Source organism: Manis javanica, chromosome 7 (assembly GCF_040802235.1).
Source record: "Manis javanica isolate MJ-LG chromosome 7, MJ_LKY, whole genome shotgun sequence".
NCBI classification, from domain to species: Eukaryota; Metazoa; Chordata; class Mammalia; order Pholidota; family Manidae; genus Manis; species Manis javanica.
The window spans coordinates 121,603,160-121,626,805 of record NC_133162.1 but is presented as its reverse complement, the minus strand read 5'-3'; the positions used below and the strand labels follow the sequence as shown (position 1 = coordinate 121,626,805).

Here is a 23,646-nt window from a genome sequence, read left to right as displayed (position 1 = left end):
CACCCTGCTTTCTGCACATTCACATCATCGCTGAGCCTTTTTTTTTTTTTTAACACTTTGAAAGAATTAAAATTGTTTCAGGCTTACTGGAAATGCTAGATTATTGCCCTGAGATGACAGCGAACAGAAGAGGATTAAAAGAGGCAGAAGTGGAGATTCACTGACCTTCCTAAGTGATGGCTTAGACTGATCCATAATGCAGCTATGGACGGCTTTCAGTCTGACGGGTTCCAGCTACTTGGCGCTACTAGCTCAGTTGCAGCAAGGGACTCTAGGTTGTTTCCTATTTGTTGTAAAACACTGGAAGGCCTTTCTGAAAGAGTAGATATTGAAATGTCACTTTTCCTAAATGTTAATAGAATTAAGAGAACTATCTTTCTGAAACGGTCTGTCATGTTTCCCAAAACAATGCATGCATTGAATCCTCACAGCAGGGGCAGGTTTTATAAAGATTTGCTTACTGTGTCCAGAAAATGCCTGTAGCCCACACAATACTTCTCAATGGGGATGAGAATTGTGACTAAAGATCATCCTTAAATTCTTTCCAAAACACTGGGCAAAGAGTCAGAGGACCTGCGTTTAAGACTTGCTTTGGCCATTCTATTACCCGCAAGGACATCTTTCTGAGTTTCACAGTTCTGTCATCTTTAGAACTGATTCTCCTAGTCTATGATGTATATAAGTTATCAAAATCCCGTATGTAGGGGCATAAGAACAAGAGATCTGTAAAGAAATGGTCCTGCAGCAAGTCAATCTAGAAAGCCCTAGTATCTCTTGGACATGAAAACCCCAAGACTATAATGATGTTATTATTTTACCCCTACTAGAACCTCCTTAACTACACTTGCTTCACTTGAAGTTACAGATGTATTTCCAATATCTCTGTATATGCATTTATAATTGATCCGAAATCACAACCCTCAGATATATCAGTTTATTCAATGATATGTCTTTATGTGGGCACATAGCTAGAAATCATATTTCCAGCCTAGGTGAAACAGAAGTGTGGGTACAATTGTAACATCTCCAGAATATCTCTCCTGGCTTTAGTGCATTTGCATATCCTCAGGGGTGGAGAGAAGTTCCTCTCTATATCAATGGGTAATTATCTGGGCAACTGAGCGCATGTCCGAACCTGAGAGTTTAAAGGGATGGGCTTGCTTGCTTGCTTGTTTCTTCAGGAGCAGAGGAGAGAGACAGCCCTGGACTGCAGTTTGTAAGCAATAAATGGGTTTTAAACTTTATTTCTCCCTTTGACAGATTTCAGTTTTTAGAGGTATTTTGCCCCAGGATTTCCTCTTCCTGGACTTACAGAAGCAAATATACAATATTCCCATGGCTAAATAGCAAGTTAAGAGAACTCTCAATTTTTCTTTTCTAAGCACTAGAGAGAACACTGGTTTTAAAGCTGGAAGACACTAGAGTCTAGGACTGCTTTTTACCTTTGAGAGCTTACCTTTCAGAGTCTCTGAAACTCTGGTTCCTCATCCATTATCCATTAAGAGTATCTTCAGGTGACAGGATTGTCCCTGTCCACACAGAGTTGGGCTAGGGTCACCATCTTGCCTAAGAGTTTCAGCCCCGGCAAGTTCACTATGGATTCAGTGAGACCACTAAATGACAATGAAAGTTCCTGGGGTAAAAGGGTTTATACCCAGCTTTATTCTCCTGGTGGTAGGTTAAGGGCTAGCAAAATGTCTGCATCCATAATCTATCTCCATCTCTGCCTCCCCCCCAGAGCACTGGCAGAGCTCTTTATATAGGGGACTCAGTCAATAATAGCTCATTGCCTATGGGTTTAGAAGCATTGGCCTAGCAGTAGGCCAAGTACAACATCAATTAGTTTAGGGTCAGGTGAGGATCCTGGCCATAGGAACTTCCATTTTCCCCACAGTCACTAACATGAGGTAGTGTATGTCAATATTATATTATATAATATATCATATATTATATAATTATTTGATCATTATATTCATATACTCAATAATATGACCAATAATGTATGATCATTATAATGACATATTATAATGATATATAAATATTAATAGAAGAAAAAAGGAACTAATATCTTCATTCTTTTCCCTCCTAAGTTTCTAAATGTTGTTTTGTTTACTTTGCTTTAAGAAATAGATACAGTTTAAAGGAGTATAATCTTTGAGATGGGAAGACTGGTGAAAAGTTGAAAAATAATTGTCATAAAAAATGCAAAGTGCTCACCATATTCACAGCACTGTCCTCCCTCCCCAACCACAATGCTCTTAATGTATAATTCAGGGTTTATTATTACAATTACAAAGTAACTACCCCATGAAAAAATGCTTACTCCTTATGGATTTATTGTATTCCACTTATGACAACAGTACCCAAAGATGCATTACTATAGGCTACCATTAAGACAGGGTGTTTTTTAATAATGCTATGTGTTATAGAGGATGTTTAATCTATGAACAACTCTCCCTTAATCACTTATGTTTAGACTGTTCACTTAGTGGATTTTTCCCAGGCAAATGTTAAATCCCAAACTGGCTTTCTGTTGTCATTCCCCTACAATATGGGGAGCTCTTTCTCTAGCAATACACATTCTTTGGTATGTATTTTGGAAATGAAAACTTATTTATCATCCTAAACAAAATTATGTTGGTAAATCTGCTGCCAAAACATAGGATATCTTCCAAAGGCAAATATTAATGCTTTGAGGTCATTCACTTTCACTCACTTCTCCGTTCCTCTCCTGGTAGATAAGCTACTCAATTCTTTGGCTCAAATGTCCTTTCCTTCAGTTTGCCTTCTTTTCTGCTACTTGAAATCTCTTCACTGTTTGGGCAAATAAGTGCAATGATGATCTCAAATTTGAAGTGAATTAAAAAGTCATCAGAGGAACATTTCTTTCAAATAGAGATTTTTCAGGTCCTTCTCCCAATATGCTATTACTAGGGACATACATTTTAAGGTACACTCGCAGTTGTGTTCCTTATGCATTTGTTTCCTCCCTGTGTTGTTGGTGTATCAGCACATGGATCACTGGGCCTGTGCTCATTACATCTGGAAAGTCCCTGGTCTCATGAAGATGGCTGGTCTCTTGAGGATGGACACGCACTTAAGTCCCTACATCCAATTGTTCACTTGGTAATTGTATTAGCCCTCCAACTCTTAGAGCTTTTAGTGTCTGGTACTTGACAGTGAGCATCTTTTGCCTTAAAGCATCTCAAGCAATTCAACTGCACTTTATTTGGGACCTCATTTTAGTCCTGGATATAAATATTGCAAGGTTGCCAAGTTGCCCAAATTAATATAAACTGACATACAAAGAGGACTTCTAAATGTGACCTACTTAATGTTAACAGGGCCTTCATTTTGAAAACCTATTTACTTACTTCAGCTTCTCTTTTTTAAAAGCGTGTTGCTTATAAAACTCAGCTGGGGCAATTTACTCCTCTAAGTAGTCAATCAGATTTTCATACCAATTAGGATAATTATCAGCACAATTTAAACAGATTTCTTAATTATAGTTACAAATATCTCTCAGAGAAAACAAGTCCCAGAGCTTTTAACAAAAAGAGTTTTCTGTAAATAGTAGGTGAGCACTAATTTGCATGCCTCACATCAGTGGAAAAAATATTTCTTCTTCCATCCATTTGCAGGTTATAAAGAAATCCTTCATCCTTGCTCCTAATACCATAGGCGGAGACCTACATTTCTTTTGGTGTCTAATGTTTGGGTGCACATCACTTCACACTGACATTAGCTAGAAAACAACATCTCTGACCATCACATTAATCAAAAAGTAAGTGTGAAACTGTCTTGGATTTCTTTTCATGCTTAGCCTGGAGTGTCTCATTTTTATTCCTTGTTAAGGAAACACTTGCCTAAGAAGCAAGTCTTGTGCTTGCTGTGCTGTGACTTGGCTTCTCTCTGCTTCGGTAGGGAGAGTCATGACATAGAGCACACCATTCCCTTAGTCATGTCGGACACAGATTCACATGGGGAGAGCGGAGGAACTGAACAAATGCTTCAAGGAGGAGTGCAGATGGGGTAAGTTCACCGAAAGGCCAGAATCCCCTTGAGCACAGGGCCCAGTGATCCATGTTCTAAGATACACTGACTACACAGGAAGGGAACAATGCATAATTCATCACCATCTTTTTTCTTTGAGAGCCAAAATACATCCTACCATGAACTTTCCCCTTTCATTTAGAAATCTAAGAGGATGTCAAGGGAAATGTAACCATACAGCTCAACTCTTGTCAAATATTATCTTCATGGAAGTCGTTTGAATAATAGTATTCAATTTAAATAGCACTTCTGAACATCCATGGACTGCCTAGAAAGCATTAAACAGGTGTTCACAACACAGAAAAGATGCTGCCCTGTGAGCAAGTGTCAGGTCAGAAAGACTTGTCAGCTGTGTATGTCAAGGTTAGTAATGAAAATTAACATACAAAGAAAAACATCAAAAAATTTTTTCCAAAAAAAGTCATAAATCAGAGAAAATGAAAGTTCCCATGGCCAGGATTCTTACCTGACCCTGGTCTGCTTGCCCACGTCACCCATGTGAGCAATACGTTATTACTGACTCTATATAAAGAGCTCTGCTGCAGAGGAGTGGAGGAGCAGCAGAGGCTGGAGGGGTGGCAGCACCTAGAACAGAGACTGACACGCTGCAGGGCCAGAGAGACCGGCTTGCTGTATGCAGACTTGCCCTGAGGTGGATGGGATTCTAGCACTTGACCTGCCACTGTAGAATAAAGCTGGGTGTAAACCCTTTCACCTCAAGAGCGTTCCATTGTCATTTTTCGGTCTCATCAAATCAAGAGTGAACTTGCCTGGGGCTGAAACCCACTGGCGAGACAGACAGTAAGAGCAAGAATCACACACATCATTCCTACCTTGCAGAGGAGGAACTACAGCCCAAAGTGGTGAAGTCATCACAAAAGAATCTGAATAGTGGTAATAGAATCCAAGCATTCTAATGTCCGTATGAATTCTACCTCTTCTTACTGCTCCCAAGAAATGGGAGCCTCTGTGGGAGGGTTAGACAATCCTCCTTTTCTTTCAAAGCCTTACAGGCTTCCATACCTAGTCAAACATGGAACGTAATTGAAACACTTCATACTTCGGAGTCAAACAGGGTGTTTTAGGTAGTTACTACTGGATCATCACTGACTGAAATTACATAGACATGGTAGAAATGGGATAAAGCTGGAGTTCAAACTCCAGTATGTCAAGAATTTAAGCATATACCACAAGTAAATGAGGCAAGCCCAGCGGGGACTACGGTGAACCAGAGCATGGAGCATTTTTAGTGTTTGTTGTCATGAGGATATGTGGACCCAGGGTTATCAGATTGCCCTATATTTCAGGAAAACCGAAAGTCCAAAAAATTTTATGAAAACCGATTTTTAAATGGTAGCATCTAATTAAAAACATTTAAAACATTGTGAGAGCCAGATAAAATATATGTTCAGGCTGTGTTTAGAGTGAGATGTCAGTTTGCAGTTTCTAAGTAGAGCGTGTCTGGGCAAAGAAAACATAACGAATGAGGACAGATCAGAAACAATTATATTTTCAAAAGGAAAAATAACTGCCATTTAATAGAGTATATAACTTTAATTCACAACTTAAAATCTAAAAGCCTGAACTAATAGGAAATCAGTACTGTGTTAATTTGATAAAGTAATACGCTAATAGTAAAGTTGTATAAGACATAGTGCTGCATGTTGCAGAGGAGATGGATATGACATTATCCATGCTCTTTAAAAGTTTACTTTTCAGTGCGGAGGATAGGAAATTCACAGAAAGAGAATACAGGAAGAATAGGAGGTCATCAGAGGGTAGTTATGATGTTTCAAAAAAGAGAGAACTTAATGTTTGGATTGAAAATTCAACAAGTTTTCTGGAGGAGTGACTGAACTGGGAGGCAGTGGAGACCAGGTTATTTAGTCAATCAGCAGGCAACAAATACTGAACAACTCTCAGATACAGTAGGGTGTATGGGTTAGAGCAGTGAATAAGGCACTCATGATCCTGCCCACAAGGAGCTTATGTTCTGGTGTGGAGTGGCAAATAATACATAAGAACGCAAACCAAGAGATGATTATTTCAGGTACTGAGAAGTGTGGGAAGAAAGTTTTCAAGGGTCTAGCATAGAGCTCTGTTTACAGGGTGGCATCATTCACTCCGTACATCCAAATGGGAACTCGGGGCCCTGAAGAGCCAAACCTTCACCTGAGGATGGTTTGTACTTAACTCCTTTAAATTCCACATCTGTCTCCCCTAAAGAAAATGGACCTCCTCGGACTGTTGCTATCTTTCCAACGTACATACACAGAGGAGATGGAGTAACTAGGGCTTTGGCGGGAGAACAGGAAGTATCTCTGGAGAGGTCATATTTAAGTTGTGCAATTATGCATGAACAGTTCTGGAGAGTATTCTGTGCAGAGTGAAAAGCAGGAATAGGCCCAAGAAGGGAATAAGCTGAACATACTTCAAGACCCGGAAGGCCAGCGCAGCGGGAACAGTGCACCAGACATAGTAAACGAAGGCTGGGGTTGGGCAGATAGGTGGTGGCAAAGTATTGTGGTCTTTCAAGCTGTGGTAAGGAGTCCGATTTTCCTCTGGGTACAGAACGAAGTCATTGGCAGATTTTAACAGGAAAGCAAAATGATCTTATTTAGGCCTTAAAAGTTCAGCCTAGTTGATCTTTGAAAGAGGTATAGTGGGGAGTGAGGAGCAAGTGTGGAGGTGGGGTGCCAGGTGGAAATCTGTTTCAGCATTCAACAGCCTGTACTGAGCCTCAGTAAATACGCCATCCCTCTCAGCAGCGTGCTGTGTCTCTTATCCGTTAAGTAAAATAGGCTGTAGCCAGAAACATTCCTTATCACATGAGTAATTGCCTGACAATATTGGCAAAAATACATTTTCATATTGATTAGCATCTAACTGCTTGCTCGTGAAGGGTTTTGGTATGCCATGTGACATGGTGTAATAACTGATAAGTCAGTTCCTAAACTTAATGGTTAACTTAACGATAGCGTGAAGACCTAACTTGAAAATAAGTGATAGCCATTGTGGAGAATGGTTCAGAGAGAAAACAAGACTGAGAAGGTATTTATTATATGCCACTCCAACCCTTGCTATGAACTTTGGGATTCTTCTTTATTAATTTAAATAATATTGCCTAAAATGCATATCAGTTCACATAATATGACAGCCAGATTTTCACTACATTCTTTTTGTAATGCTGATGACATTTTCTTCCAAGGCTTTTTCTAAACTAAAAAGTGGAGAACCCAAATAGAACAAATTTCCCTTCCTCAGTGGATAATGATTATTCAGTAGAATAATTTAACTTCAGATGAACCACTGAAAGATACTTCAGAGATTTAAAAAAAAATCATTAATCACACAATAGAGATTAGAGTCAGTAAATCTGAAAAAAATCAAGAAGGAATGAATCTGGTGTTAGATATACTCTATCTATCTATATAAAGACAGAAAGAGAGAAAACTGATCCAAATGAAATGGATATCTAAATAAATTAATTATTAAGGACATTGATGTGGTATTCAAAAATCTCCTTTCATACTGAACAGTTTTACAGCTTAATTTCACCAAACTTCCAAGGAATATCATATATAAATTCTTGCTAAAGAAAAACTGTACAACTCACAGTATAAATCAAGCATAATCTTGATGAGATAACTAGAAGCAGAAAAAACATGAAATGAACATAGGTCCATAATGTCTTAAATGTTAAACTGGAATCAAAAGTAACTTTTTAAATAAAAAAACATCATTATCACAGGGAATTTATCCTAGGAATGACAGGATAATTTCACATTAGGATATTTATCAACATACTTTTCCGCATTAATGGATTAAAGGAGAAAAAAGCATATGGCTTATTTCAATAGATGCTAAAAGAGAAAAAAGAAACATTTGAAAAATTTAACCCTCCTTTGAAAGTAGAAATAGAATGGCATTTCCTAAACTTAATAAAGTTCATCTTAATAAAGCCATATAACAAACAATCATATATGTGGTGGTATTTTAGATATATTCATCAAATTCAAAAGTATTTTAAGTCCAACCCCACGATGAGACACTGTACTGAAGGGCCTCACCAAAATCCAAAGCAAGACAAAGGAAAAACAGGAGGATGGGAAGAACAGGTCCTATTCCAAGTAACAGAAAACCCAAAGACTCACGATAACAGTTTATTTTTAATTTTTTTTTCTTCCTCCTGTAAACCTCAGTGGCCTGGGCTGACTGGAAACACCTGACAGTTATCACGGATTCAGGATCCCTCTTTTTATTGTTCTGCCATCATCAGTGTGCAGTTTTCACTTCATGGCCCAAGATAAATGCTCCAGCACCACTCATCACTTCTGCATTCCATATAAGGAAGAGGGTGTTAAGAGCTAATTTGTTTTCCTTTTAAATAAACTTCCATAAAGTTGCATATACTCCTTCTGATTATCTCACCATAATTAAAATTTAATCATAGGGCCACACCTAACTATAAGAGAGCCTGGGAAATAAAGGCCTTATCCTCTACAGCCATATGCCCAGTTAAAATGCAGGACTGTCTTTCAGAGGAAAAAGAATATTGGAGGAAAAAGACTGGTTTCTGTCACAGAATGACCCTCAATATTGTCATTATTTGAGCCCCCAAAAGAAAAACTTATGAAAACCAATGAGAGAGTTCAATAAGATTTATAGACACAAGATCAACATTCAAAAATACCAATAATGTTTTGTTTATGCCAGTAACAGCTGCTTAGGAAAAGGAAACTTAAAAATCCAATTCACAGTAGCAGTATTTTTTTTAGTCTAATGAAAAATCCTAACAAAGAAAATGTGTAAGACCATTTTGCATAAAATGGTGAATCTTGACACCTTGACAGCTATCAGGGATTCTGAATCTCTCTTGTTCTGCCATTCTGAACATGAAGTTTTCACTTCATGGCCCAAGAAAGATGCTCAGTTGTTTTGAAAGTTATAAAGACCTGAGTAACTGGGAGTAGTCAGCATAGTAAAATGCCTCTCTCCCAAAATTTATCTAAAATTTAATGCGACTCCAAATAAAATTGCAATGACATTTTCATAAAACTTAACTGGTTCTAAATTCCATATGTAAAGTAAAACAAAATAGCTCATTTTTTTAAAAGAAGCTATACTAATGAAAATGGTATTGTGTTGATTTCATAATTGTCAAATCAATTAATGGATTAGAAGAGAGAGCCCAGAAAACTGATGCATAAATATAGAAGGACATGGTACATAATATATGTGGTATACGAATCAGTAAGGAAAATACCATTTATAATGAATTGTTAGCAAAAGCAACCCTAAGTTAGATTATTTAACATAAATAAAAATCAATCTCAGATACATTAAATATCTAAATGTGACAAACAATCCTCTAAAATTTTGGAAAAGATATTTATGACATCATTGATACCAAGACACATCAGGAACTTTTCATTTTAAATTTAAAGTAAACATTTTTTAATTTTAATTATAAAGTTAAAATAACCAGAGAATAGAAGGTTTTTGCTATGTATCATCAAAAAAAAGAGAGATATATCCTGGATACATAAAGAACTTCAACTAATCAATGAGAAAAAAACAAAAATCACTAGGATAAAATGGGCAAAATACAAGAGCAAGTGTTCCCAAAAGAGTAACTCAAAATACAAATGTGAAGATATGCTAAATTTCTCTTGGTATCAAGGAAATACATATTAAAATAATAGCGATATATTATTTTTCTTCTATCACACTAGCAAAATTTTTTAATGTAATAAAATGTTGGCACGAATTTAGAGGAAATGGTGCTCTCATATTTCACAGCCAGGAATAAAAACGGGGAACAGCTACCTTGAGATGCAATCAGTAGTATCTAGTAAAAATACTAATCTACCCCATATCCTATACCACAGTGACATATCCTCCACAGTGGAGGTGTGAACTCCAGGTACTCTCACAAAAGTGCACACACAGAAAATGTTTATTTGAGCAATACTTAAATTGGAAAAAAAAAGCTATAAATAACCCTCATGTCCAAAAGTGATGTATGTAAAATACACAAGATAGAATGTTGTTCAGTAGCAAAAGAAGTGAACTAAATTTAGTATGCATTCACATAAGCAGTGAAAACAAAAATGCATAAAGTATACTTACATATGTAGCATTTATGTGCTCATATATATGCATTTTGTGTATGTATAGATGTTATGCACACACATATATATGGAAAAGTGTGAAATGGCAAGGTACTCACTAAACTCCTGATAATGGTTACCTCTGAGATTGGAAAGGTTGAATGAGATGGGGGTGGGGTTAAGGTAAATTTTATCTTTATCTGGATATATCTGTATGTATATATATAGAAAACATAATACTGATGCAATTATAAATGAAAAAATAATTTTTGTCACAGTCTTGGGTTTATTTTTTATATCTCAAAGACAAAGAGACAAGTAGTTAGGTGAGTCAATTTTGAAGGATTATATGACAAGTAACCAGTTGTTAAATTTCACACATTTCACACATCCTCTTCATTGTTGAGCCCAAAATCTTTGAGGCTAAAAAAGCCAGAAGACAGTACATTACCTTTGAGATAATGGAGGGCAAGGGGAATATCTCTAAAGTGCAAAAAAACAGATCCCTTTCTGCAGCAATAAAACACAACAGCTGACAAACAGCCAGTGAACACTAACATCCCCTGGACACAGTCCACGTTCCTTTCAACTTCTGCCAAGCGCGTAAAGAGAGTAATCTCGGATCCAGTGTGTGCAGACACTGTGTGTTTTCCAGGGCCAAGGGCACCGATAGTCTTTTCACTCATGAGACAATGGCCGAGAAAAAACTAAGCACACCTGAGAATGTGTGAGCCTGCGATTAAATAACGCTACCCTCTGCCTACTAAAATAATTCACCGGTATAAGATTCACACAAACAACAAACAAAATCATTGTGTCCCTGGAGTGATTTTCCAAGAAACTCATAACTTACATACCATCCCACATAGAAAGAACCTTGTCCTAAAGTGTGTTCTTTGGAACACTGGTTTTAAGAGATGCACCACAGGAAAAAAAAATATTGTTTGATTAAGCTTGGGGAATACTAATTCTTAATCTGTCTCTTAAATACTTACAATCAGTAATTTAGTATTTTAAGGTTCTGAGAATCTTACGGTTGAGAAAACGTTTTAACTCATGAATCCTTATGTTTATAATGGTTTCTTTTTACAGGCAACAGGTAACTCTACGAATGCCATGTGAAACTAGTATCCCATGGACGCTTATTTTGGTTTAGTGTAGATGGTGATTTATTTGGTGGCATATAATTTAGAATATATTCAATAAACAACACAGGCCAAACCAACCTTGTCCATGGTGCCCAGGACCAAGCAGTCCACAGTGGGGAGGAGGACAGGGTAGGATAGACAGAGGGGACAGGGTCAGAGGGACACAAAGCAAATTTGCTCTGCCTCTCACAGCGCCTTCTCTCCAAGAGCACAAGCTTATCTCAAATTCTCCCTAATGTGACTCTCAGGACTCAGCTCCTCTGTGCCCCACGAGCTAGTCCTCATAACTGATGCCCCAGTGACTTTTTTCCATTCTCCACATCTTCGGCTCCAGCTCGCTGTAGTGATGCTTCCTGTATCTGCTGATTCCCATACCAGTAGTTACACTGCCTTGAAAAACAGCTTCTGCTGCCACCCAACTAGGAAACTGCCTCTGCTGATGACACCCAAGACTACCACATCAGACAGCAGAGAGCAACGTGAGTACCAATGGCACAATACCACCAGTCACTGCCAGAACTGCTGGGACCCCTCTGTTCATTGCTATCTCCCAACAATACACTCAACTCACCAAAATTCTGTAGATGGAGATCAGAAAACCCCCACCCTCTGCTTCCTTCCAGGCCTCTGTGTGAGTGCCTGGGGCAGGGCCTGAGGACAGTCAGAAGGAAAAACTCAGGGCTGGCCTTGGGATTGCTCTGTGCATGCCATATTTCTCTTCCCTGGGACATGTCACCAGCCCTTCAGTCGCCTCCTAAATCTAAGACAGAATGAAGCTCGTTCTTCCTGCTTAGTCACTTCTGGAAGGAACACTGTGAAATGATCCTAAGTGAAGATGTTCTTACATTGTGTCCATCCATTATCCTAAAAACATTTTTTTTTCCCTGCTTCATTCTTTGACAACATAAGCAAAGACCACAGAAATAATAGAAAAATTTGGTATTTTCTGGGAGTGAAAGTGTAAATGCTTTTCAACTGAATTGTGTTAAGTCGGTTGAGATCCTGATCAATCAGTCTTCTGCAAACCTGATCCTGAGCTCTGCCACCTCCAAACCCCTACATCCCAGCTTTCAAACCTCTCCACAATCTGGCGTCACTCCAAAGCCCTAGCCTTATTTCTCTGTGCTACAGAGCATTTATGCATTTAAACATTGCACAATACTTATCATTACCTGGTAACCGGGCACTGTGCTGGGTCCTGGAGTAAATAGTACACATTTTCTGTTCTCCAAAGAGCTTTGACAGATCTTTTCTGCCTTGTGAACCTCCCTGGAGTTCCATGAGCACACCTACTCATTCCCCCTCTAGACCTTTGTCTTCCTTCCCCTCCCCTCAGCATGCCTTTGTCATTCTAATTTAACACTGCTTACATAAGGTACAGCTAGGTTGCCAGATAAAGACCAAAACATCCGGTTAACTTTGAATTTCAGATAACTGACCAAAAAAGTCAATATAAGTAGGTCCCAGTTATGGCATTCTGTTCATACTATTGCATAAGACATACTTAAACTCCATGAGTAAGCATGTGTGTGTAGGGCATGCCAAGAAGATAAGAAGTGCTATCTTTCTACTCTAGAAATTTGTTGTACAAGGAATCCCACAGGTTAATGGAAAAAAAGGTATGTGGAGAAATAAACCAACCTGGGTTTGAGTAGGGTTCTTCAACATATAAGTTCTATTATTTAACAAATCACATCACTTTATGTTTCAGATTTCTCCTCTGAAAGATGAGATACTGGTGTCCCAAAGCCAGTATGTTTTGCTTACTCCATGTTCAGTAGGGAAGAGTGCTGATAGCTGGAATTAGGCCATGGTCAGAGAATTTACATCATGGAAGTAGGCAAATGCTGAAAAAAACAATCAGGGTTTTATTTTTCTCCAAAAACCCATTGTGAGACATTTACTAATAGACCACTGGTAGGTAATCAAAATGCTTTTTTATATGCCCCAATGGGTTGCTGACAGAAAAAATAAATATGTATACATATATGTATGAGCATTTACATTATGTTAAATTATTAGTTATATTACAAATATGCATCGATATAAATATATAATTATAAATATAATAGGCATTAGATATTACAAGCTAGTTGAGATGTGTGTACTTGTTCTTCAGTTTGTATTAATGAAGTAAAGTATTTATATAGTTATATAAATATTTAAGATCAAATAGAATGAAGGTAAGCAAAGAAGGTACTCATTTTCAGTGGAGTGTGAAATAGTGAGACTGAGGATTCTGCAAGAGCTATAAACCCCATGGGTCACATGTAAGGAGAGCAATTCCCTGTTTCTTCCAAAACAATTTCCCCCAAGTACGATTACTGAAAAGCACCCAACCTGACACAATAGACCTCTCTGCACAGCACCAAGTAGAAAGTCATTGCCACGGACGGCTGACGGAATGTTTTCATTACACCGGCTCTTCACTCTGGTCTTAGAAGAAGGGCGTGTGTTCCTCCTCGTCACTCATTGCAGCTTCTGTGAACAAGAGCCACGGCAACACACAGCGCACGCTCATTAGCTGGGAAATCCGCAGGCCAGGTTCTGCAATGTTTTGTCAAGCCTGAAGGCTTGGTTTCTGTGTTTTTGTTTAAATTCATTTCCTCTTTTCAGTTTCATTGAACTCTGATTTAAAGCATCCCTGGGTTATGAGGACATACTCTGAGAACCCACCTGATCCCTTCAAAGAATTTCTTCTGAACTTCCCGCTTGCTGTCTACATTATTAATTATGCTTGTACTAAAATGAGAGTCATAGGGGAATTACAACATGGCAACTTTTTCTTCAATCCCTGATTTCATACAAAAATACCATTAGGTCACAGAAACATGTTTTTCTCAACTTACAGTCATACTCCAGTCACTCTCACAATCTTGACTCCAGACTTGTGCACACCGTGTGGGAAAACATTGAAAGAAAGTAAATATTCAATAATTAAGTTCCTACTTTATAACATAATATGCAAAGTGAAGAGGAAAATGAGAAACAGGTGTTATATCTATTCTACAAGAAACTGTCATGTAAAGAGATAACATGAAACAAACAGAATACTATAGACCATAATATACTAGAGCGACAGCTTACCCAGATCTTTGGACAGCATAGTACTTAACATGAAGTAAAAAATTCATCCATTAAAAGCTTTCTCCTTCAAGAATGACCATTTAAGTTATCATGTTTTTATGAAACTTTCTAAAATGCATTTTTATATGTTTATTTATTATATCTAAAACAATTCTATTCTCCTTTATAAATAGCACACAATACCAAATCAACATTTTTCTTGATTCAGGTCCGTCACAGTACCAGTATCATACATGTCTACAACAGTGAGACTCCAGAGCACATTTGAGCTCTGTGGCCTCAAGCTGCTGCACAGCCCAAAGTATACGACTTCTTAAGATTTTGCACCTGTTTCAATCATCTTTCAGTCCTTTATTGTCAAAATGTCACAGAAAGAACACTTCAGTAAGAAAAAACTAAAACAGATCAGGAATCCATACCCACTTGGTCACTTACCAGCAATGGAATTTTAAATCCACCACTCTCAATCTACTAAGAACTCATGTTTATCATATTCAAAATGAAAGAGTTGAAAAAGATGCTTTCCTAGTCTTCTTCCAAAATCTAAAAGCCTACCTCAAAGCCTATTGGTGAAAATGTAAATTGGTACAACTACTTTGGAAAAGTTTTTATCTAATCAAGTAGAAGTTAGACATACTCTATGACTCTATAAATCCATTCCAGACTTTTCCAGTCTAAGAAATATGTACAGGAATGTTTAAAATAGTATAATTTAAAATATCCAAATATACATCAACAATATAATGGATAAAATATTGCAGTCATTCTATGGACTACTATGCAACAATGAAAAATGAATGAATTATAGCCACACAGTGATGTGGATGAATCTCACAAAAGTGATGTTAAGTCTTAAAAAAAATCAGAAAAGTCTGGGAATATAACAAAGAATTTTCAACTGTAGTCATCCCTGGATCTGTTGGCCTTGCCATATCTAAATAATGATAAAACCTATATTTTCATTTTGGCCCTAGGAGAGAAAGGAAGTCTGGGAGTTCTAGTATCCACACAAGAAATAGAGGAAATGGCTGAAGAGCACCCCTTCCACACTTCACCAAAATAAAAATCAGTAGATGCAGATGGTCTTACAGGAGATTTCTACCAAAATTTTAAAGGCCAGATAATCCCAATTAGATGATTCTAGAATATAGTAAAAGAAGGGAACTTTAAAATTTTATACAGCAAATTTAACACTGATCCTAAAACATGAAGACTGCACCAAAAAGAAAATAACAAACCAGTCTCACTATAAACCCATTATATCATGTCTAAGTGGTGTAGAGAAAATAAAAGTTTCTGTGCCAGGATTCTCAGCTGACCCTGTTGGCATGCTCACTACACACGTGTGGGCAATACGTTATTATTGATTCGATATTAAGAGTTCCACCCAGTGTTCTGGGCAACACTGGCATAGACGCTTGGCGGCTGAAGGACAAGAGAGACTGGAGTGGTGGCAGTGCCAAGGACAGAGACTGAGACGGCTGCGGGGGCAGAGAGGCCCACAGGCAGAGACTGGCTTGCTGCATGCAGACTCGCTCTGAGTGGATGGGATTCTAGTGTTTGAACCACCACCGTGGGAATAAAGTTGGGCATAAACCCTTTCACCCCAAGAACACTCCATTGTCATTTTTCGCTATCACTGAATCAAGAGTGAACTTGTCCAGGAATGAAAACCTATTGTCAAGATAGTGGTTTATTCTAAGATAGGGAATCCATTAATATACTACATTAATAAAGATAAGGAGAAAAGTCATAATCAACTCCATAGGTTAAAAAAATCATTCAACAAAATTCAACACCCATTTCTTATACTAATACTCAAGGAAGTATGAATTGATGAAAGGCAACATCATATTTCAAAGAAAAACACTAGAGGCTTTCCCACTGAAATTAGAAATAGTAAAATGAATACTCTCTTTATAATAACTACTTAATACTTTATTGGACATATAAATTAATACAAGGAGACAGAAAGAAATTAGAGTGATAAAAATTAAAAAGGAAGAACTAATACCTCTTTATTTGCAGATGACATACATCTGGCAAAACCCCAAAATTGATGGAAAATTATTACAAACATGAGAATTTAGAAAATAATGTGTTTTTTAAAAATCAGCATACAAAAATCAGTAGCATTCATTTATACACAACTTTGAAAATATAAAAAAAAAAGGGCTTCATTTACAGAAGGGGGAAAGAGGAGAAAGAGGCCAGACCTAGGCATAAATTTAGCAAGAAAAGTATAAAACCTATGAATAAAACTATAAAACGTTTCTGAGAAACATAAAAACTTGGGCATACAAAAACACAGACAACATTTTTGAACAGGAAGACCCAACATCATAAAGGTGAAAGTTCTCTCTAATTTCTAAAGAGAGCACAATTCTAATTAAAATATTGTTTTCCTGGAGTTATTTTTTAAGTGCTTTAGAAGAAATAAAAGTAAGCAAGACTGGTCAGAACAAGCCTGAAAGAGAAAAAAAAGTGAAGATGTAGCACAACCAGATATTAAAGCATATACGAAAGCCTCAGTACTCAAGTTGGTGTTAATCATGTTTGAATGACATACAAACAAAAGAAATAACACAGAAAATTCAGACCCTGATTTAATTGTTTATGGAATTTTAGAATATAAGGAAAAGTGGCCAAGAAATCATGTAAGGACACGGATTTTTAAATAAAATCTATAGTGATAATTAGAGCTATTAAGATAAAGCATAGAATTTGATCCATTCCTCACTATAAAACAGCACAAATCCCATCAGAGACTTGAAAATTAGAAGATTATATCATAAAAGTATTCAAAGAAGCATGGTGAGTAGCTTTATTACTTGCAGTGGGGAAATTTTCCCTATGACACAAATCCAGTAATGTAATTAAAAGATTGATACATTTCATGAGAATATTTTTATGGCACAGAACAACCAAAGCCAGATAAAAAGACAAATGACACAATGGAAAAATACATTTGCAAATTATGTTATAAAAGCTGAGTCTCCTAAATGTAGAGAAAGCTTGTAAATGTAAAGACAAAAAATTCAATCATAAAGGAAAAAAACAGGGGAACAGCGGGGTAAGGATATGGAAAGACAATTCACCCAAAAAGAAATACATATGGACCTTACTCATTTGAAAATATGGTGAATCTCTCTCATGGAGAGATAATAGCTATTTAAAACTAAATGAGATATAATTTCAGCAAAAATCCAAAAATGGACAACATATGTTGTTGGCAAGGCTATGGGAAAACAGACATCTCATATATTGCTTATAACAATTCTAAATATATCAATCTGTCTGGACAGGAACTTGACAATCACAAATATAATTGCATTTAGCCTTTGGCCCAGAACTCCTTTTCCAGGAATCTACCCCAAAGATGGCCTGACAAAAATAAAAAGGGACTTTTTACAAGGCTTCCTATGGCTAAGGATTGTTTAACGATGGCTACCTAAGGATTATTTGCACTAGCAAAAAAGGTAGAAATATCCATCAGTAACAGACTGAGTATACTACGGACTGTTCACACAATGGAGCAGTATGCAGTTGTGAAAAGGAATAAGAACTCTCTCTTCATATTTCTATGCAGTGATTTCCAGTAGAGTAAAAAAAATAAACAATTCCACAATTTTTCTCAGTAAAGGGACAGTGCGCGCGCACACACACACACACACACACACACACACACACACACTTGCACACTTAAAAATAGAAGGATTTAATAAATGGAAGGGAAAAAGCACAAAAACATTTGGTGGCTACTTATAAAGGAGGGAGAAAATAGGATGGAGACAGGGATAGAAGCTAGATTTTCCTGAATACATCTTGTTTTTACACAGCTTACTTTGGAACCATATAAATGTTGCATATAATTATAAAACAATCAACTTTATAATAGAAGACGATTCTTTAAAATTTGAAATAAATAAACCTAACTCTTGAGTTGATGGTATAACTACACAGAAAGGAATTATTTGGTTGTCTATTCCTAGTGATACCTGCTTTATGGACAGAAAGAACTGCTAAAAAAAAAACTTAAATTGTTTTCCAATAATTACAGTTTAGGTGGTAGTGTTGATTTTATTCTAAGACTCTTTTCTAAAGGAGTATGCTAGTGTTTTACAGAATGAGTTTTTTGACATGGGAAAAGGGAGATACAGATTATTTTAAAAAATATACCTTTTCTAACTTGACTATTTGAATAAGTATACCCACAACCCTGTGCCAACCCTGTAATAATGAACACTTATCACCTAGATCATGGTCTCTTAATATGATTTTCCATGAAAAGAAATCAGGGTTCTTTGAAGAAAAGATTGATTTCAGGTCTTGGCAAGAGAATAGTGATTAATCTGGAAAATCTGGTCATAGTACAAAGCAAGGAAACTATTATAATTACTGAAAGGACTTAGAAACTAACTTGGTTGAGCACCCACTGACCAAAAAGGAAAATATTGGTATCAGTAAAAACAATATTGTAACAAACTGAAACACACACACATTTAAACTCCTAAATTCATAATAATTCTCTAAAAAAAAGATTTTGTTGGTCACCTTCAAAGGATATTAGGGAAATGATTATTTTGAAAAATAGTTAAGTCAAAAGAATGTATTAAGTATTTATGCCAGAATAGCCTTATAGTTAATACAGTACAATTTCTCTTTACAGAAGTATCCCAGCAAATAAAAAAAGGAATGGTAAATTAGAATACCACCATTTTATCATCTCTAATGAGTTAATGGATTTAGACAATGATTACCAATATCTGCTAACATAGCAAAAGAGAAGCAGAATTCCGAACAGAAGTACTTAATACCACTTATACATTCTTGTTGCAATATTTGAACCTGTATCTGATCAAGGCTTTATATATAACCATCAATTTGGAGGAATTCAGGGAACAAAGACAATGGTAAAGGACATCAAGGGATAAAGTCAGCAAAGTCCACACTTTGAGAATCCAAAAATCACATGACCCAGCTTCTTCAAAAAATAAATTGCAAGGGGAAGAAAAAAAAGAGGGAGAGAAATGTAGAAGCAACCTGTGGATTAAAAGGGATTTAAACAGCTTTTCAGCCCAATTACCCTGGTCTTATTCAGGGTAATTGCTTATTCTTGAAGCAAAGTAACCTCCAAAGAAATTGTGCACAACTGGAGAAACTCAATTATTAACTGGATAATTGATATTAAGAATTATTGTTAAATTTTTGGACAATAATGCAAGTGTCATTTTGTTTTTAAAATGAGCCCTCATCTTTTACAGACACACAGAAATATTCACAGAAACTGATACAACACCCAGAGTTTTCTTCAAATTAATCTAGGGTGGGTAGAATATAGATGAAACAAAATTGACCATAAATTGATAAGAATTGAAACTTAATGGCAGATTGTGAAGGGTCATTTTACTATTGTGTTACATTTGCAAGTTTGACATTTTGCATATTAGCAAGTTAAAGAAAACTGGACAGTTTTCACTGATACTATTTTTACAATTTATTCCTTTCCTCTGCTACACCATTAACTCACAGCTGGTTTGTAGAACATATTAAAAGTGGATGTTATTTTTATTCCTTTTATTATTACTTTTACTGTACTGGAAATAATATCTTGAGCATCTATATCAGAACAATGTGCTAAACGTAGTGGAAACCACGCAACAGGAGCCACCACTTCTTTCCGTAAGAACTTTGGAATTTATTAAGAAAGATAAATATATATAGAATCTTAGGAAACTGATACATGACCTTATATTTAATTATTCAACAGTCCTCATTTTTGCACAGCACATCGTATTACAAAATATGTGACCTACTTCTATCTACTTCATTAGGTTGACTGTGACTTAAATGAGAATATGTCAAAAAATACTTAGCTTCCTGCTTAGCATTAAATGCTGGATGAATGGTAGCTATAAAACCACCAATCCTTAATCCATGATCTAAAACATGCTACAATACTAAAATGAAAATTTAAGGAATAGAAGAATGCACAATCGAAGACAGTGCAAACCATTGTGCTCTTTAAGCAGCAAATAGTTGTAAAAGAAATGAATTCTGAAGTAGTGTATGCAAAACATGGATCTGGATTGCAGAAGGACACCACTAACTTGATATTACAGGACTGAAGGTACAGAGAGCAGCTGGTGTCAATCATATTTAGCGTAGTTATAAGCTAAAGTAAAGGAGAGTAAGAAGTGAAGTGGATGGGTGGATGGGGAAGAAAGGGAAGAGGGACATGCTTTGCAAGCCACGCTCAGGATCTGAAGATGAGGATTTTAGAAAGAAGTACTTCTTCCCTACTCTTGAGTTTTTCTTCAGTTGAATCAAGCATGCATAGCATGTAACCCCTGGTTTCTCTTTACTCAGTTACTCATTTCTTTTCAGAGGAAGACGGACCTGTGTGGTCAGTAAATTTAAGAGTCACTTGAGAGTACTCAGCACCATTGTGCCCTTTCTCCCCCTCCCTTCGAGAAGCTGCCCACAGGGGCACACACCACCTTGTGCTCCTCACAAGGGAAGGCCCGCCCCGCTCCCACACTGCTTAGGGGTAGGGAGGGCCCATTCTGCCCTCACACAAGGGTAGGCCCCTGAAGTTGGCCTTTAGTGGTGAGGAAGGTGACATCTGGCCTTCATCTTCCACCCCTTTGTCTTTTCTAATATTTTGTTCAAGACTTGGGTTGAAGAGAGGATGCTAATTATTGTGCCATCTCAAAGACTTCATTAATAATATAAGCAATGGGAACACACTGAAGGTCCTTCACAGAGGAGGTAAAAAAGCTTAAGTAAATTATCCCAGCCTTTTTATGTGGAAGCAGCACAGAGAAGAGTTAATTAAATTAATCTAGTTACATAAAACAAGAATTGGACTACAAGTTTCTATATGCTAAGGAAAATTTTCCGCAAAGGGCCAGACAAAAATATTTTAGGTTTTCTAGGCTACATATGGGCTTCATTGCATTTTATTTTTAACCCTTTAAAAATGTAAGAACTATTCCTTGTTTGTGCGCTATAGGAAAAACAGACTGTGGGCCAGATTTGACTGAAAGCTACGGTTTGTCCAATTCTGGCAAGGGGTGATTCCTTTGAACAAGGGCCTATGTCCTTGCAAAAACTGTAATCCAAATTCAAATAAACAAAGATAAGCCAAATTCTGTTGATCAATCAAATTGCTTAGGTAAAACCACTCTGAAGCTGTGGCCCATGCTTAGTAATAATTCAGTCTTTCAGATGTTGCTTATTAGGCCCCCTTACATAATATACATACATATGCTCTTATACAATCACACTGATGACTGATCGACATGATTAGTAATTTTGGAGGCCTGCATGTGAGCAGTGCTCTATTAGGGAAACTTCACTCTCATTCCTGACTAATGCTAACCATCTCCTTATGTGGCAGTGTGCTGCTAGAGAATTTTGGTGTACCTGCTGGTTCAAATTAAGAATAAAAGACTATCACCTAATAAATGAGGTTGCAGAAAGGCATAAACTTTATGTGATTATTTTCTTCTGCCAACAATGTCCTATAAGTTTTATACAGAGCTGGATATAGAATATTCAGTTCCTTATATGTTTACCCTTGAACAATGCAGGGTTATGAGAACCAGCTGCTCCCCCCACCACAGTGAAAATCCACATATAACTTTTGACTCCCTCAAAGCTTAACTATGAATAGCCTACTGTTGAAGGGAAGCCTTACCAACTACATAAGCAGTTGATTAACAAATATTTTTTATGTTATATGTATTACATACTATACTCTTACAATAGAAAAGAAAGTGTTTTTTCAAATTGTTGCAAATTTCCAACTGTTGAAAATGTTGCACATCTCCAAAAAATTTTCCAATACAGTTATTGAAAAAGTCTGTGCATAATTGGAATACACAGTTCAAACTCATGTTGTTCAAGAGTCAACTGTGTTTTTACTCACATGTATTTTAAAGGCAGTCTCTTCCTGCAGGACTGTAGCTATCACATCTGTAAGAAGTCTGGGATTCCAAAAAACCAAACCAAACATGGCCCTGAGAGAGGACATTTTTTTTAACTGCAGTCTTTCTGAGGGACATGCACCCTGTAAAGATGGATGTTTACCGGCAATTATTTATGATTTATGAGTGTTGAAATGCCTGTGGGCTAAATAAAAGAATTTCAATGTTTTCTTCTTAGTCTCATAACTCATATTTGAAGAAATTGAAATTTCACATTCCCTTTAAAACTCACCCTTGAGCTAAGACCAAGATGAGAGATATTTCAAATTGAAGAAAAGGAAACTGTTCAGAAGGTTGAGGGGAATGAACAAAGGAGATTTCTAACACAAAGCTTTTGTAACCTTAATAAATATCTAGAGGCACATGTATGTTCTTTCTCTCTCTATGGGGTGCAAAGCCCTTCACAGAGAAGAGCTCCTTGGAACTTCTAGTGTCTCCATATATACTACAGAGCACAAAGAACACCATCTTTTTAAAAAAAATCAGTAGGTTGTTAGAGCAGTTATAGGTTTATAGAAAATTCTCACATACTTTCTTTCCCCCAAAACACGCAGTTTCCTCTTAGTGTGGGACATGTTATAATTCATTAACATTATTGATATATAATTATTAAACAAAATCCATACTCACTCTATGCTGTATAGTTCTATGGGTTTTGAAAAATGCATAATGTCATATATCCATCATTACCACATCATACAAAACAGTTTCACTGTCCTAAAATGCCCTGTGCTCCACCTATTCATCTCTTCTCCCCTTCCATGAATCCCTGGCAACCACCGGCCTTTTTTTTTTTTTTTTTTTTTTACTATCTCTATAGTTTTGTTTTTTCCAGAATCATAAAGTACATAACTTTACATACTGGCTTTTTTCACTTAGCAATATGCATTTAAGGTTCCTCCATGTCTTTTTTTGATAGCTATTTTCTTATCTATCACAAGCTCTTTTTTAAGACAGAAAGAGTAATGGCCAAAGAATTTAAGGTCTTCCCAAATGGTATTTATTAAAGGATGTTAAATAACTCTGGGTGACTAGGTAAGATTACCAGTAGGTTCAACATTTACCTGCCAAAAGTTGTTCAGCAGGTTCTTCGTGCAAGGATTTGCTACACAATTTTGATAGAATTTCTGAATACAATAGCACCCCAAAAATTGTGGAAAATGGCAGGAGTATGGTTACTACACATTGTGTCTCACTCCAGATTCTGATCAAAGTCAGGTACCACCAGAGCAAAGAGATGTAAAGGAGATAAAT

General features: G+C 36.7%; 1 long non-coding RNA gene across 2 annotated transcripts in view; it reads right to left on the bottom strand.

Annotated features, from left to right (window-relative positions):
* Positions 1–23,646, bottom strand: part of LOC140850491 (uncharacterized) — a 216,746-nt gene that overhangs the window by 1,276 nt on the left and 191,824 nt on the right. The window contains exons 1-2 of one of the 2 annotated variants that reach the window (XR_012133397.1): positions 1,457–1,954; positions 166–313 (exon numbers count right to left, since the gene is read on the bottom strand). This is a non-coding gene — a long non-coding RNA (uncharacterized lncRNA). Of the gene's footprint in view, positions 1–165; positions 314–1,456; positions 1,955–23,646 lie in introns of those variants that run through there. The other variant, XR_012133398.1, reaches the window with a different exon arrangement.